General features: G+C 47.5%; 1 protein-coding gene across 2 annotated transcripts in view; it reads right to left on the bottom strand.

The window, feature by feature from the left end:
• The window catches only part of LOC122936627 (von Willebrand factor A domain-containing protein 5A-like), a 55006-nt gene extending 38302 nt beyond the window's left edge, over positions 1–16704 (bottom strand). For both annotated transcript variants that reach the window (XM_044292600.1, XM_044292601.1), the window contains exon 1: positions 16618–16704. The gene's annotated coding sequence lies outside the window, so the exon portion shown is untranslated. The remainder of the gene's footprint in view (positions 1–16617) is intronic.
• Positions 16705–17450: the final 746 nt, after the last annotated feature.

Genomic DNA, 17450 nt, shown 5'->3' with positions numbered 1-17450 from the left:
GTAGATAATATATACACACACGTGACGTGTTCCTACCTGGATATCTGAATCCCAGACGTGGTGTAGTCCGAAGCAGTGCAAAAAGGGGTAGGTGAACTTGGATGGTGGATGAGTGGAAAAAAAAATTAAGTCCAGACTTTGTAGTAACATTGAACAGTTGATTTTACTTGGCAAAAATGGTAATCCAAACTGTTTCCACAACGATATCTTTGTCATCAGCAGGTATTTGCTTAATCTTTGGCAGGCAAACACTTCTCTGCAAGAATCTCATCTCTGCTAGCTGGCATAAATAGGAACCATCTTCTGGAACGTTGTTTAGCTTTAGTCTTACTTTATCTTTAGTCCTAGGAACTTCTTGTCCTGGCTTTGGAGTACCTCAAGCTCACTTATGCTTGGATGTGCACAACCTCCAGTCATAAAGCTGGTGCAAGTCCAACAGAACCTGTCCAGACAGAACCAGGCCTGCTGTGTTCTCCTGATAGGGGTTAAGTCAGATGTACTCTTCATACAACCTCTCCCCACAAGGGGGTAGGCAAAACTGACCTGGCTTACTAAATAAACTCCTCCCTCTCTAATCGGGGGCTGGGAGGAACCAAAAGGTTCCTCTCCATAGAGACTCTCTGCCAATGCTGCCGCCATCTGCTGGTAGACCAGGCAATTACATGAACATAACCAGTTTTAAGAATAAATATGCACATTATTAGAAGAGGACATAAAGTACATTAGATGATATACATTAGCACATAGGAGATGGTAGCAAGGTGCCAAAGAGAAGTGGTAGTGGCACTCCAGGACATTACATATCCTGATATTGGGGTTCCTGCCTGGTGGTAGTTGGGATGCCCTTGATGTTCGGTTATGGTCTGGGTGTAAGGCATGAGAGCAGGTGCAGTCAGTAACCAGGCCAGTTGGTGTCAATAAATAGGTCTCTCTGTACTAAAGTGCAGGATAGGAGTAGTAGTGCATCTGACACAGTTCCAAGGCATATAACAGTGCAGTCCTTCCCCAATAGCAGCATATGGACAGCAGCAATAATGGTTGCTGTGGTACTCCTCTCTAGAACCATAGGTGGCAACATGTTAACTGTTTCTGCAGTTCCCGGACTGAGGGGTGCAGATTTAGGATATAGTTGGCCAAACTGTCTCAAAAAGTGGAAAGTTGTGTTACCAATGTTCTCCCTCAGAGCAGTAAAGTCTCTTGACTAGGATTGAGCGAACCCAAACTGTAAAGTTCGGGTTCGTACCGAACGCTAGGATTTTTGGACCCTGAACATTTTAGTAAAAGTTTGGGTTCGGCGATATCTTGGAGCTTTTTGAACGGCTGCAGAGCAGCCAATCAAAAAGTGTTTGACTGTGTGACCTTAGAAGCCATCACAGCCATGCCTACTAATGGCATGGCTGTGATTGGCCAGTGCAGCATGTGACACAGCCTCTATATAAGCTGGAGTTACGTAGTGCTGCACGTCACTCTGCTGTGCTTAGTGTAGCGAGAGAACTCCAATTGAACTCAGCGATCTACATACAATTAGTTGTGTGGGTGCAGTGCACAATCTTTTTACCCTGCCCTGAGCCCAGCAAAAAAAAAAAAAAAAAAAAAAAAAAAAAAAAAAACCTTTATCTGTTAGGTGGGAGGCGGCGGCCATTTTATGCAAGCTCCGTGCACCAGCACAGCATCTGTGCTTTAGTGACATTCAAATCCAAGCTTGAAATACTGCAATAATCTGGATTAAAAACATTTGGGCAATATCCAACATCTGGTGCCTTAGCAGGATTAGTCAGTGTGCAATTTAAGCTAGGAATACAGCCATAATTTTCTGGGTTTTTAAAAACACCTTTTGGCAAAATACACAATTTTACAGCCCTTGATGCATCTGCACGTGTGAAATTCAAGCATTATATACAGCTTTCATATTTGGTTATAAAAACAAAAACACAACTTATTTTACAGCCTTTGCTGCATATGTCATTGTGAGATACACCCTTTACATACTGTGGTTCTATTCTGCCATTAATAAAACACCCATTTAGGGCAAGATCCTAAATTTGAGAAATATGAGGAGAGCGTCAAATAAGGGACGTGGCCCAGGTCGTGGTGGTGCTGCTGGTAGTGATGGATGAACATCTGCCGGGACGGTTCGTGAACACGATCAAAATGCGAACCGCAAGTTCGCGGCGGTCTCATTCATTTTAATGACAGGCGAACCTGAAAAAACCTTCAGCTCATATTTGCAGCCAAGAAATAATTACTAGAAGTGCACAAATAGTCCCACAACATGGAACGTGACATACCAGATGTATTATTCGAATTTGCAATCTCCATTCATTATTTTCTCAATGCGAAATGTCAGCAATATAATTTTCACATACGCGCAAATGCACTATAAAGAAAGTATATTGGGCTATAACACCGCTTCATTTTATATTTTTTTTTTTAGGGTCATCCAGTAGAAATTATTTGTTCTAATAACGCTTGTCCCTCTATATACCTGCAGTATCGCAGCAGAACCGCACACAACTGCCACACAATACAAATGCACTATAATATACTGTCTAACATTGTACAAGGAAGGCAATCTATTAGAATATACATAAAAAAGATAAAACTTAATCTTAAATGTTACTATGAGGGCCCATTAACACATCGATAAGTTTTTTGCGGATCCGCAAATCACAGACACCAGCAATGTGCATTCCACAATTTACGGGCCGCACATCACTGGCACTATATAGGACAAGTTCTTTTTTTGCGGAAACGGAAGCGCAGTTCCGCAAATGAGGATTTGGACAGCACATTCCGACCCCATTGAAAATGAATGGGTCTGCACCCGTTCCGCAAAATTGCAGAATGGATGCTCATGTGTGAATGGAAAAGATATCCCTCAAAATGAAAATAAATTAAAGTTAAGCAAAAAGCATAGATGTGGTAGGCAAAAAACAAGTGCTCGGCGGCACCAAATCAGAAACCATATGTCCTACCACAATCCGGGGGGTTCCAGTGCACATCCATGAATCCCGGAGGGAAAGCAAAAAAACATCCATCCCTGGGCTAGATGATGATGTGGTATTGAAGGACAGGGTGGGCAAAGAACTGTCCCCGATATTGCCCTACAGGGGAGTGCCATTCTGGCCCCAATAGCCTAACCACAGACCACCCGCCCTGATAAGAGCGACCCAGTCCGGAACCTTACCCTATATAAAAATGGCCCTAGTAAGCCCCTAGGCCCCTGACTTCCAGGTGATCACTAAATAGATCTGTGTTTTTGACTCATTATAAAAAGTATATTATAAGTATATTGCACCCCTCTGTGTATCACACCTATGGATATCACACCTATATCAGTCCTTAAAATGACTTTTGTGGCCCCATTAGCTAGCGTTTGGTGTCCCTAAAAGCCTGTCCCTGCTCCACACAGCAACCTCTCCCTACACTGGCAAAACACTGAATGTAAAATGGCAGCCAGATCAGGTTTAGGCCTCATGCACACGACAGTTTTTTTTCACGGTCCGCAAAAACGGGGTCTGTGTGTCCGTGATCCGTGACCGTTTTTCTTCGTCCGTGGGTCTTCCTTGATTTTTGGAGGATCCACGGACATGAAAAAAAAAAAAGAAAAAAAAAAAAAAAAAAAAAAGTCGTTTTGGTGTCCGCCTGGCCGTGCGGAGCCAAACGGATCCGTCCTCAATAACAATGCAAGTCAATGGGGACGGATCCGTTTGATGTTGACACAATATGGTGCCATTTCAAACGGATCCGTCCCCATTGACTTTCAATGTAAAGTCTGGAGTTCTTTTATACCATCGGATCGGAGTTTTCTCCAATCCGATGGTATATTTTAACTTGAAGCGTCCCCATCACCATGGGAACGCCTCTATGTTAGAATATACTGTCGGATATGAGCTACTTCGTGAAACTCAGATCCGACAGTATATTCTAACACAGGCGTTCCCATGGTGATGGGGACGCTTCTAGTTAGAATACACTACAAACTTTGTACAAGACTGCCCCCTGCTGCCTGGCAGCACCCGATCTCTTACAGGGGGATATGATAGTACAATTAACCCCTCAGGTGCGGCACCTAAAGGGGTTAATTGTACTATCATATTCCCCTGTAAGAGATCAGGGCTGCTAGGCAGCAGGGGGCAGACCCCCCCCCCCTCCCGAATATCGTTGGTGGCACAGTGTGCGCCCACCATCGGCCCCCCTCCCTCTATAGCAGTAACAACATTGGTGGCAGTGTGCGGCCTCCCATATCATTGGTGGCAGCGGAGTTCCGATCGGAGTCCCAGTTTAATCGCTGGGGCTCCGATCGGTAACCATGGCAACCAGGACGCTACTGCAGTCCTGGTTGCCATGGTTACTTAGCAATAGTACAACAGTAGAAGACTCATAGTTACCTGCTTGCTGCTGCGATGTCTGTGTCCGGCCGGGAGCTCCACCTACTGGTAAGTGAAAGGTCTGTGCGGCGCATTGCTAAAGATCTGTCACTTACCAGTAGGAGGAGCTCCCGGCCGTTCACAGACATCGCAGCAGCAAGCAGGTAAGTATGAATCTTCTACTGTTGTACTATTGCTAAGTAACCATGGCAACCAGGGCTCCAGTAGCTTCCTGGTTGCCATGGTTACCGATCGGAGCCCCAGCGATTAAACTGGGACTCCGATCGGAACTCCACTGCCACCAATGATGGGGGGGGGGGGGTAAATGGGAGGCCGCACACTGCCACCAATGTTGTTACTGCTATAGAGGGAGGGGGGGCCGATGGTGGGCGCACACTGTGCCACCAACGATTTCTAACATTAGAGGGAGGAAGGATGGGCCCGATGGTGGGCGCACACTGTGCCACCAACGATTTATTACAATAGAGGGAGGGAGGGAGGGAGGAAGGGGGGGCGCACACTGTGCCACCAACGATATTCAAACTGGGGGGGGGGGGCTGCCCCCTGATCTCTTACAGGGGAATATGATAGTACAATTAACCCCTTTAGGTGCGGCACCTGAGGGGTTAATTGTACTATCATATCCCCCTGTAAGAGATCGGGTGCTGCCAGGCAGCAGTCTTGTACAAAGTTTGTAGTGTATTCTAACTAGAAGCGTCCCCATCACCATGGGAACACTTCTGTGTTAGAATATACTGTCGGATATGAGTTTTCACGAAGTGAAAACTTAGATCTGAAAAAGCTTTTATGCAGACGGATCTTTGGATCCGTCTGTATGAAAGCAACCTACGGCCACGGATCACGGACGCCAATCTTGTGTGCATCCGTGTTCTTTCACAGACCCATTGGCTTGAATGAGTCCGTGAACCGTTGTCCGTCAAAAAAATAGGACAGGTCATATTTTTTTGACGGACAGGATACACGGATCACGGCCTCGGCTGCAAAACGGTGCATTTTCCAATTTTTCCACGAACCCATTGAAAGTCAATGGGTCTGCGAAAAAAAAAAAAAAAAAAAAAAAGGAAAACGGCACAACGGTCGTGTGCATGAGGCCTTATTTATAAGGTAGGGGGTATGTCCATGTGCTGAAACGTCTCAATTGGCTGTTCTGTTCCACCTGATTGATGTGTCATGGTTCTTCACAATTTAAAATATGGCGGGAGCGAATATCTCCATATGTTTGGCAAATAGTGAACACGCAAAGTTTGCCGTGAAACAACCGCCGGGCGAACCGCAAGGCCATCTCTAGCTGCTGGAGCTCCTGTTGCAGGGAGAGAACATGGTCTATCTATGCCAGCTACATGCACAAGTGAAACCCCTTCCTCAGGTGCGAGTAGGCGAGAACCTGCAGCGGTATTTGGTCAGGCCGAATGCGGCTCTACAGATGGTGAGGCCAGAACAAGTACAGGCGATAGATTGGGTTGTTGACAGTGGATCCACATTGATCTTTCAGCAGGAGAATGGGTGGGAGACAGAGTTGGCAACTGCAGCCAATGTCCATCGCCCTTTAACCTCACCTCCTTGCAAATCAGCAAAGCAGTCTGAGCCCCAAGTCATGCAGCAGTCTTCTGCTTTTTGATGACTTAGCAGGGTTTCCCAGGGCCATCCACCTAGCCCTGCCCCAAAAGTGGAAGAGATTGAGTGCACCGATGCCCAACCACTTATCTTTCAAAATGAGTACATGGGAGGACCATCGCAGCATGTCTTGGATGATGATGAAGAAACACAGGTGCCAACTGCTGGGGCTTTTGAAAGTGTGCAGACGAACAAGGAGGGCAGTGGTGAAGACTGGGTGGAAGAGGATGAGGTCCTCAACCCCACATGGAATCAAGGTCATGAGAGTGACCTGTGTAGTTTGGAGGAAGAGGCGGTGGTTGCACAGAGCCACCAGCTCAGCAGAAGAGGGAGCAGGGTGCAAAAGCAGAGCGGCCGTCCCCTAGACAGTACGCCTGCTACTGCAGCAAGGGACCCAGTACACCAAAGCCAGCTCCAAGGAGTTCCCCGGCGTGGCAATTCAGACAATGTGCTGACGACAAGACATGAGTAGTTTGCACGCTGTGCAATCAGAGCCTGAAGCGAGGCATAAATGTTCAACCTGAGCACAACCTGCATGACCAGGCATCTAAGTGCAAAGCATGAGCTGCAGTGGAGTAGACACCTCAAAAACCAAGAAAGTTCTGTGGCTCGTCCTGCTCCCTCTTCTGCTGCAATCTCAGCCTCTTCATCCCCCTCTGGAGTGACAGTGCCACCTGGCACCCCGCAAACAGAGGATCTGCCAGCAACACCACCATCTGGGTCACCAAGCATCTCCACAATGTCTCACGGAAGCGTTCAGCTCTCCATCTCCCAAACACTGGAGTGCAAGAGGAATTACCCCTGAAATGCTGTCATTCCGTCTGGTGGAGACAGAAAATTTTAAAGGCCTTATGACGGTGGCTGTCCCACAGTAAGTCGTGCCCAGCCGCCTCTACTTTAAGGCGAGACATCCTTCCCTGCACAATCAAGTGTGCACTGCGCAACGCCATCTGTGGCAAGGTGCCCCTCACTACAGATATGTGGATTAGTAAGCACAGTCAGGGACGTTATATCTCAATAACAGCACAATGCGTAAATGCAGTGGCGGCTGGGCCTGAGGCAAATAGTTTGCCGCATGTCCTTCCACCACTGAGGATTGCAGGGCGCTTCAGTTTGCCTCCTGTCCTCCTACTCAGCTTCCTCATTGGTGCCAGTGAGCCTCAAGCCCAGCCTGGTGGTCTGATAATGGGCGAAATCTCGTAGCAGCTCTGGGACTTGTCTGTTTGACGCACATCCCTTGCCTGGCGCATGTGCTGAATTTGGTGGTGCAGAGGTTCCTTAAAAATTACCCTAATATGTCAGAGCTGCTGCATAAAGTGCAGGCCGTCTGCGTGCACTTTTGGCATTCTCACCTTGCTGCTACTCACCTGTCAGCGCAACTTTGGCCTTCCCGCTCACCTCCCTGTGCCCTTTCTCATGCTTCCTCTCCGGCATGGAACCCTGGTCAACATGGTAAGCTCAGAAAAGAACTTTGAAAGTTGATGAAGATATCCAAATGGATGGTGGACGTCACAGGGACGTGCAATCAGGCAGAAGTTATCTAGAGTCAAAGTGGCAGCAGGGCCTCTCCTGGCTAACGTTTCCTAATCCAAACTACTGCAGTGACATTCCCTGTAATTTTTTTTATTAATCATTCAAATAACAGGGCATCTTAAGAGTCCTGTATTGTTAATTATTGTCACTAGCTCTCCAAGTCGGGAGTGGGCAATTGCAGCGCGCCCCCTTCTTTCCTTCAATTCTTCCGTTTTAATAGCTTCTCACATTTCCACTCAATCACAATTAAAATTTCATCCATTGATCTACCTTGGATATGGTCTACCTCTCACTCTCCGGCGTGGAACCCCGATTCGCCGCTGTGATCAACAATGTAGGCGCAGAAGAGAACATCGAAAGTTGATAGAGCAGATATCCAATTTGATCGTGGACATCACAGGCACGTGCGACATGGTGGGGCAGTATGTTTGCACACGCCTACACAAACTGACTCATGGTTCTGCCCCCCGCAACTTCTGTGTCTCCTAATTGGGCACATGGCCTGAGATCGCCCTTTATGCCTTGGGAGGTGCTGGCCTTCTGGTCTTCTAGATTCTGGACCTTCTGATTGTCTTCTCTTTAGGCCTCATGCAAACAAACACATTTTCATTCTGTGTAAGTTCTTTTTTGCGGACTGTATATAGAACCATTCATTTCAATGGGTCCAAAAATAAATAATTATATAGAACGTTCTATTATTGTCTGCATTATGGACAAGGATAGGACTGTTCTATTAGGGGCCAGCTGTTACGGTCTGCAAAATATGGAATGCACACAGATGTCATCTGTATTTTTTGCAGACTGCATGAGGCCTTAGAATACTTTTGATGATAAAGCTCTAGAATGCCTCCTTCACATGTCAGTGTTTTGATCAGTGATTTCCATGGGCGATTGTGAGCCCAAAAAAAATTAAAAAAATTGGAGCCTCCACAGATATGATGTACAAGGGAAAGATCTGCACCTCAATATAGGACAACTAAACTCACACTCCCCTCTGACTAACCAGGGGGCAGTCCCAGGTCCACCTCCTGGCAACCAAACAGAATGATCCAAGGTGTTAACTGAGGAAAATTGATTTACTGGCAGCCCTGATTGTCAATTGATTCACCTTTTAGCATGTACATCAGTGTACATGCAAAATAAGTTCCAACCCCCAGCCACCTGATTATCAGCTAGCAAGGAAGAAAGCCCCAGGGGTCCAGGCTTCAAGGAGGCTCCAGGTGGAGAATGTCTCACCTCAATCAGCCAGTTTGGAGGCAAGCTAAATCCTGCAGGAAAAACCTCCAGCAGGATGTATCAGCCCTTGCCAGGATCAATGCTACCTCCCAGACATGTTGGCACCTACATTTCATAAGAAATTATGAATCGCCCGGCCATCGCAGGCAAAAACCAGGGAGGGGAATATCATGGAAGGGAGATATGGTCATCTCCCCACAGAAACCAAACAACGGTACCATGTTTGGACTCTAGTTGTAGCCTGACCCTATGGGTCATTTGCTCCCAGCACCAGAGAAGGAGGGGTGGACTCTACCCATAGGCGGGCAGGAGAGCAGCCGGCTACAGGTCATAAGCCCATGCAAGCCAGAGGGCGGTCTTTCTCTGAAGGGTCACATTGTGTAATGTGTTTAGAGGGACCCAGGAACTAGCTGAGATCACGGCCCTTCATGTGACTACAGCAAAGAACACCTCACAACCCAAAGGAACTTTCATCGTACCCGGTAACTGACTTTTACTCTGCTTAACCCTGTATCTGTAACCTCAGACCACTGTATATATTTTCTGTGTATATTGTGTTATATCTAGTGTGCCTTTAAGGCGATTAAATATATAATTTAATCTTGTGCTGGCTTGTCTCTCGCTCACGAATCCCCACATCCGTGTTTTGGCCTAGTTATACGCTACCGCGGGTTGGTTTCTCACCCTATATAATCCCGTTTGCAGATCGGGCTTATATAAAAACGAGAAGCTGTTGGCAGATACCCGGGCTGAGACAGCGCTGTTTTCACTGCGGCAGCGAAAAGGCTCTCAGCTTGTTACCCCTCTGTGCCCGCGTGGACAGGAGGTGTGTGTGTGTGTGTGTGTGTGTAAACTGTACCAAGCTGACCTTACCTGCTCCTCTGGAGGGCGTAAAGTCAAATTTTTCATAACCCGTGACCATACCGCAAGGTGTGGTATTAGTCACATTAACCTTTTGTCCATACAATGATATTAGGTATACAAATATAACAATGGGAAGGACAGCCTATAAGTAGAATAAACTGAGCTGTTAAGTACACATTGCTAAACAAAATGAATGTGTGTCTTTTATGCATGGCCAAACAACTAGACCAACCTGCACCAAATTTGGCATTTTAGGTACATAAGGTGTTCAGGAAGGTTTTAGACCGAGTCTCAGCTCTCTTGGGCATAACATTCCTGAGATGTTCCCAAAATGAAATGTATTAGCCAATAGGATTTTGCAGCTTCTATCCAATAGAAACTCACAGGTCCTTCAGTCTTGACATAAACAGTTACACTGGGTTGCCATAATGACTGTTAGAGGTCACTGGTAGGGTGCTGTGGAAGTCTTATATTTAGGAGATGTGGTGTAATGGGGGCCCTCTGCAGGTGACTGTTAAGGGGTGGGCTGCTGTGCAGGGCACTGTGGGTGGTCACTGTTAAGGGGTAGATTGCTGTAGGTGGTCACTTAAGGGGTGAGACACTGGAGATCAGTGTAACGGGGCACGAAACTGGAGGGTACCGTTAAGGGGGTGAGGTGCTGTGGATGTCATTGTTAAGGGGGCAAGCATCTGTAGAGGCCACTGTTTAGTGGGAAGGCCGCTGTTAAGGTCAAAGCAGGGGCGTAACTATAGGGGAAGCGGCTGCTTTGGGGCCCTGACCCATAAGGGGGCCCATCCAGGAAGAGGAGGACTAAAAGATTTTGTCAGAGCCCCCTCAACAGTATTACACAATGAAATGATATACAGCGACAGTATAGAAAATGGATGGAACAGCTGCCGATCCTGGTCTGAGAGCGATCTTTACTAGCCACAGGAATGGGGCAGCATGAAAGGAAGGGGTTGTGAAAAAATGACTGGGGGAGGGGGGCCCATAAAAAGAATTTACTGTGGGGCCCAGTCATTTCTAGCTATGCAACTGGGTCAAAGTTAAGGGGGTGGGCTGCTGAGAGTACTTATGGGGGCAGGCTATGAAGGTCAGTTAATGGAGTGGGGCACTGTGGCGGGCACTTGTAAAAAGGCAGGCTGCCTGTGGAGTGGATGTATTTATTGGCGGTGTGGCAGAGCTTTGGTTTTGGCCCCAAGTTTATCAAATGGATAGATACTATATCAACGTCCCAAGGCTAACATTAGTGAATCGGTCCCAGTCAGATTTATTTAGGCTCCACAGAGGCACTAGGCAAGGGTGCCCCCTGTCGCCGCTATTTGCGGCGGTGATAGAACATCTCGCCCTTAGGATAAGGCAGGATCAGGTTTTTATAGGTGTTAGCACAGGGGATAGAGTAGATAAGGTGGGATTATATGCAGACTATCTCCTTTTTATGGATTTTTGGGGAAGTACTCAGGCCTTTACATAAATTGAACAAATTCTGCAATTATGCCCCTCTGGGCACATACGTGGTCCTCACGATACTGCAATTTAACATTTAAGAAACCCCTCATTTTCAAAAAGTGTCACATGATTAAAAGACAAACTAGTGAGGAGTAGGCTGAAGGAGAATAAAACCAAAAATTGGCTCCCTGAACGTATACCAATAGGGAGTTATAAATGTGGGGATTGTCTTTCTGTCAGTATGCTTTACAGGGCAAGTACCTTTTTTTTTGCAGGCATCAGACACAGCGTAAAACAATTTACCACATGCAGTTTACCTGGTATTCTGCTCCTGTGGCTCTTTCTACATAGGGAAGACTATCTGTCCTATGTATGAGAGATTCAGGGAACACATCAATTCTGTCAGGTCAGGAAAAGGGAGCCCCAGGCTCATCAAGCATATTCGCAACAAGCACGATTATAACCGCAGTTTGCGGTCCCCAATGCACGGGCTATATCCGTGCGGCGGCCAGGATGGATCAAGACCCATTCAACTTGAACGGGTCCATGATCCGTCCGCACCATAAAATAAAACATTCTATTTATTTTTTTTGCAGTGCGGAGGCATGGACAGACCAGCAGCTCTGGATTGCGGACCCATTCAAGTGAATAGGTCTGCATCAGTGATGCGGGCAGCAAACAGCCAGCTCCCGCATATTGCATGAGGCCTAAGGGAAAGAACTGCACTTGTTCTGTGTTTAGTGCTGCACCTGGTTTTGGGGGGGTTGGAAACAAAAAAAAAAAAAAAAACAAAAAAAAAAACAAACTAAGGGTTCATTAACACAAACGGAAATATTTTTTCTGTGTCCGTTCACTTTTTTTGCAGACCGTATGCGGAACCATTCATTTCAGTGGGTCCTCAAAACAAACAGAAGTTACTCCATGTGCATTCCTTTTCCGTATTTCCATGCCGCAAAAAACACCAGAACATGTCACATTACGGACAAGGATAGTACTGTTCTACTAGGGGCCAGCTGTTGCGTAAAATACGCAATGCACACAGACGTCATCCTTGTTTTTTTGCGGACCGCAAAACACATGGTCATATGCATGAGCCCTTAGACTGTTTTTATGACCAAATCAGGCACACCTACATAGATGAAAGATAGGCATACAAGTCATAAAACTCAAAATAGGCGCAAATGCCTCCAAAACATGTTCAAAATCAGTTGGTAAAAAAGGATGAGCGAACTTGTTTTTTTCAAGTTTGGTGTGCAAGGTTCGGGTTATCTAAGGCCCCTTGCAGATGAGCGTTCCTCCTCACAGCATTATATTGCTTTATGATAGTATGTAAGGCTACTTTCACACTAGCGGCAGGACGGATCCAACAGTCTAGTCACCCTGTCGGATTCGTCCTGCTGCTATTTCGCTGTGCCGTCCACCTTGACTAATGGGGGCGGAGCTCCAGCGCAGCACAGCAGTGCATGGCGAAAGGCCGCCGGACTAAAATTACTGCATGTCTGACTTTAGTCCGGCAGCCTCTCACCACAAACTGCCGTGCTGCGCCAGACAGGGCCGGCGTCATAACCCGGCATCCCCGGGCAAGTGCCGGGGCCCAATGCTCCTGGGGGGGCCCACTGAGCTGCTATGAGCACTTCCATCAATACAGATGGGAGCTCTCACTGCTGTCACTTCACTTACGCAGTACCCCTCTGGTGGGGCCCTCTGAGCTGCAGAGACTCAGACCACGCCCCCTCTACACAGGACACACGCTGCCTGAGGAGAGAGACCGAGGGCTGGAGCTGGAGCTGAAGACAGTCTGTGAGTGAGTCTGCAGTCTGCACTGTGAATGTCTCTTGGGACAGAAGGGGGGGGTCTCTTCGATCGGCTGCTTCATTCTATTTAGTTGTGTTACTGTTTCATTAAGCAGTTTGCCCCCATGACACCTGCCCCCCCCCCCCCATATCCTGTCCTATCTCATCCTCATGGGGCCCCTGCTGTCTCCTTTCCTCCCTCATGTATCCAGAGCTCCTGTTTCACCCTCCTATCTCCTGTTGCTGCCCTGCACAGACCTCCTGCCACTACTTGTATGAATCCCCCTCAGAGCCCCTTCCCCCTACTTGCTGTGTCCACCCCTCCTGTCCACCCAGGGCCCCTGTCTCACTCCTCTGCCTCTCATTATGGTGGCATCTGAACAGCATTCACCATAAGGACCTTCTAACGTCACAGGGTCATGTGACTGTGCCCCCCACCCCGTACTGTGCCCCTTTATACCCTGCATTGTGCCCTCTTACCACACCCTGTCCAGTGTCCATAGTCATTCCCTGTACTGTGCCCTCTTATACCCTTTTATCCGGTCACTGTATGGTGGTTTTATCATTGTATGGCGGTGTTATCACTATATGGCGGTGGTATCCAATAACTGCATGGCCATAACTATCCCTTTCCCTGCCCACGCCATCCTTTTTTAGACCTGGCATGAGCGGGAAAAGATACAGATTGCGGTGCTAAGGACCTTTGTGCCACAATCTGTGTCAGAAATACGCCTAAGTCTAGTTTCACACTAGCGTTCGGCTGTCCGCTCGTGAGCTCCGTTTGAAGGGGCTCACGAGCGGACCCGAACGGATCCGTCCAGCCCTGATGCAGTCTGAATGGATGCGGATCCGCTCAGACTGCATCAGTCTGGCGGCGTTCAGCCTCCGCTCCGCTTGCAGTGTCCGCGTGGCCGTGCGGAGGCGAGCGGATCCGTCCAGACTTACAATGTAAGTCAATGGGGACGGATCCGTTTGAAGATGCCACAATATGGCTCAATCTTCAAGCGGATCCGTCCCCCATTGACTTTCAATGTAAAAGTCTGGACGGATCTGCTCAGGCTAATTTCACACTTAGCTTTTTTTTTGCCAATTTAATGCAGACGGATCCGTTCTGAACGGAGCCTCCGTCTGCATTAATATGATCGGATCCGTTCAGAACGGATCCGATCGAACGCTAGTGTGAAAGTAGCCTAAGGCTACTTTCACACCTGCGTTTAGGTGCGGATTCGTCTGGTATCTGCACAGACGGATCCGCACCTATAATGCAAACGCTTACATCCGTTCAGAACGTATACGTTTGCATGATAATGCAAACGGATCCGTTTAGACTTTACATTGAAAGTCAATGGGGGACGGATCCGTTTGAAAATTGAGCCATATTGTGTCAACTTCAAACAGATCCGTCCCCATTGACTTACATTGTAAGTCTGGATGGATCCGCGCGCCTCCGCACGGCCAGGCGGACACCCGAACGCTGCAAGCAGCGTTCAGGTGTCCGCCTGCTGAGCGGAGCGGAGGACAGACTGTGCCAGACTGATGCATTCTGAGCGGATCCGCATCCACTCAGAATGCATTAGGGCTGGACGAATCCGTTTGGGGCCGCTTGTGAGAGCCTTCAAACGGAACTCACAAGCGGAGCCCCGAACGCAAGTGTGAAAGTAGCCTTACATAGATGTATTTCTATATAATAAATGACCCCCTAATTGTATTATTATTTGGGGGTAGGGCTAATATCTTTATATTATATGGATTCTAGTGTATTATATTGTGCACTGTATTTCCCAGTAGAAAATGATCCTTGGGAAGCACAGTCCTCACCCCTGACCACCAGGACCAGTTAGCGCTCTGTCAGTACATGGCGGCCTCCCCTCTCCGCCACGCTGCTCTGCTGTGTACTGGTGCCTATTCTGACACTAGGGCTGGGTTCACATCCCATTTGTGCCATCCATTTAATGTATACCAAAAATGTATGCGTTACCAGATGCCTCAGACTGATGCCGTACAGTGGCGTCCGGTCACCATACAGTTCCATTGTAAAAAACCATATACGTTAACGTATGCATTTTTTACTTGACTCTGCAGGATACAAAAACATGGAGTGCTGCACATTTGTATACATCAAACCGATAGGAAAACGTGATGTGAACACACATTGGGGAGGAGGGGGGCGTACTAAAATTTGCTGTGGGGCCCAGTCAGTTCCAGCTACATCACTGCACATCTCCTTCTCTCCTCCAGGCCTGGCTCACTGCTGCAGCGGCCGCCGGAGAGAAGGAGCGCAGGGAGCTGCGGTTAGTGATGGACAGGACGACCAGCTCCCCTGCAATGATAGGTATGTGAGGGGGCCACTGGGGGGTCATTCATCACACTGTGAGGGCCCCTTACACAGTATAATGACTCCCAGTGCCCCCCATTTAGTATAACGATCCCCATTGACCCTCCATTTAGCATAATGACCACCAGAGCCCCCATTAAATATAATAACCCCTCGTGCCCCCTCCATACAGTATAACCCCCAGTGTGGGGGCGACTGGGGGTCATTATTCTGCATGGAGTGTCGCTGTGGGGTCATTATACTGTGAGGGCCCTTTACATAGTATAATGACCCTCAGTGTCCCCCATTTAGTATAATGACCCCCAGAGCCCCCTCCATACAGTATTCCCCCAGTGTGGGGGCTACTGGGGGTCATTATTCTGAATGGGGGCGACTGGGGGTTATTATTCTGAATGCAGGGCCACAGGTGGTCATAATACGGGGGGGGGGGGGAATTGGGGGTTCATTATACTGTGTGAAGGGCCACTAGTAGTCATTATACTGTGTGAAGGGCCACTAGTAGTCATTATACTGTGTGAAGGGCCACTAGTAGTCATTATACTGTATAGGGGTCACTGGGGGTCATTATACCGTGTGGGAGCCACAGGGGGACATGTCAATGTAAAAAAATGCCTCACGGGGGCCCACTGGGATTTATCGCCCAAGGGCCCACATGAACCTGGAGCCGGCCCTGGCGCCAGAGCTCCACTAGTGTGAAAGTAGTCTTATCCTTACAGTTCTGGAATGTATTGGATAACACTGGCATAATGCAGGTAACTTCTACTGCATTATCTGTACTCAGTAATCACTGGTTTAGGCCTCATGCACACAAACACATTTTTGTTTCCATGTCTGTTCTGTTCTTTTTGCTGACCCATTCATTTCACGGGACCCCAAAAAAAACACGCACGGATGACAGACGCAAAACACATATGGTCATGTGCATGTAGCCTTACCTGTAGTGTTACATAGGACTGCAGGTAACCTCTACTACATTGTCTGTACTTAAAAGTTATCACCTTCTCTGTGGTGTAATAAAGGAATGACAAATGCAGCTCCGCTATGTCTGTAAACAATGGGGTGTCCTTTACTAACACTAAGTTTTTTAGTGACAATATTGTCATACTGGTGTTTTTACGCTGTCCTTGCCACTTGGGAGTGGCGGTGGCATGGTGTAGGGTAAATTTACATCAAGGGCTGGAGGAGTTTTCACTCCAGGGGCATGAACTACCAGAAGTGTTCCTAATTTATGAGGAGGATTGCATTTCCAGCCGTGCAGGGGGCAGTTATCAATGACCAGCGTAAAAAAAAGCCGGTCTTTAATAGGTGACACCCAATCTTTTGTGAGGTCAGAGACAAGTGTGACTGACTACAAGACCCCAGCACCAGATGCTTCTCCCGTGTTGCATCTCTGGCTCCTTACCTTGTGTGCTTCTCAGGATCTGCTCTGCTGGGAAAGCCTGGATGTCTGCACCATCTATGAAGCCAAACACTGGAAGGAGGGAGGCATACAATGCATCACAGAGCTGGGTGTGTCAGGGAGCTGCAGCACTACTTATACTGCCTCAGGCATGAAAGGGTTACAAAAAGAAGGAAAAAAAACAAAAAACATGGGAGTCTTCTGATTGCACTCAGTTGTTTGGATGTCCTAGGCCTCGGTTTACATGTTCCTTTTTATAAACGCACCATAAATGCTTAGCAAAAAAAAACCGCATAAAAAGCACAGATACATTTTTATCACAATTGCATTTTTTTTTAGGTGAAACATGCTAAATCGATTCACCGCACGCACCACTGCCGCATCTCAGCTTCAATATGTGGCCGTACCCAAAAGGAATATGAAGTTACACTGCAAAGCTCATTAAGGTCCCTTTCACACGGGCGAGTTTTCCGCACTGGTATAATGCGTGACGTGAACGCACCACACCCGCACTGAATCCTGACCCAATCATTTCAATGGGTCTATGTACGGGAGCGATGTTTTTTTACGCATCACTTGTGCGTTGCGTGAAAATCGCAGCATGTTCTATATTATGAGTTTTTCACGCGACGCAAGCCCCATAGAAGTGAATGGGGCTGCGTGAAAATCGCATTGTATCCGCAAAATGCCATTTTCATGGATGGTTGCTAAGGAGATGATGTTAATAAATAGGGATGAGCCCCGGGACCCCATCAAAGTCCATTTACTTTATTATTTTCCATTATAACATGGTTATAATGAAAAATAATAGCATTCTTTAATACAAAATGCTAAGT

Source organism: Bufo gargarizans, chromosome 1 (genome assembly GCF_014858855.1).
Source record: "Bufo gargarizans isolate SCDJY-AF-19 chromosome 1, ASM1485885v1, whole genome shotgun sequence".
NCBI classification, from domain to species: domain Eukaryota; kingdom Metazoa; phylum Chordata; class Amphibia; order Anura; family Bufonidae; genus Bufo; species Bufo gargarizans.
The sequence above is the reverse complement of the archived record's forward strand: the minus strand, read 5'-3'. Positions and strand labels throughout refer to the sequence as shown.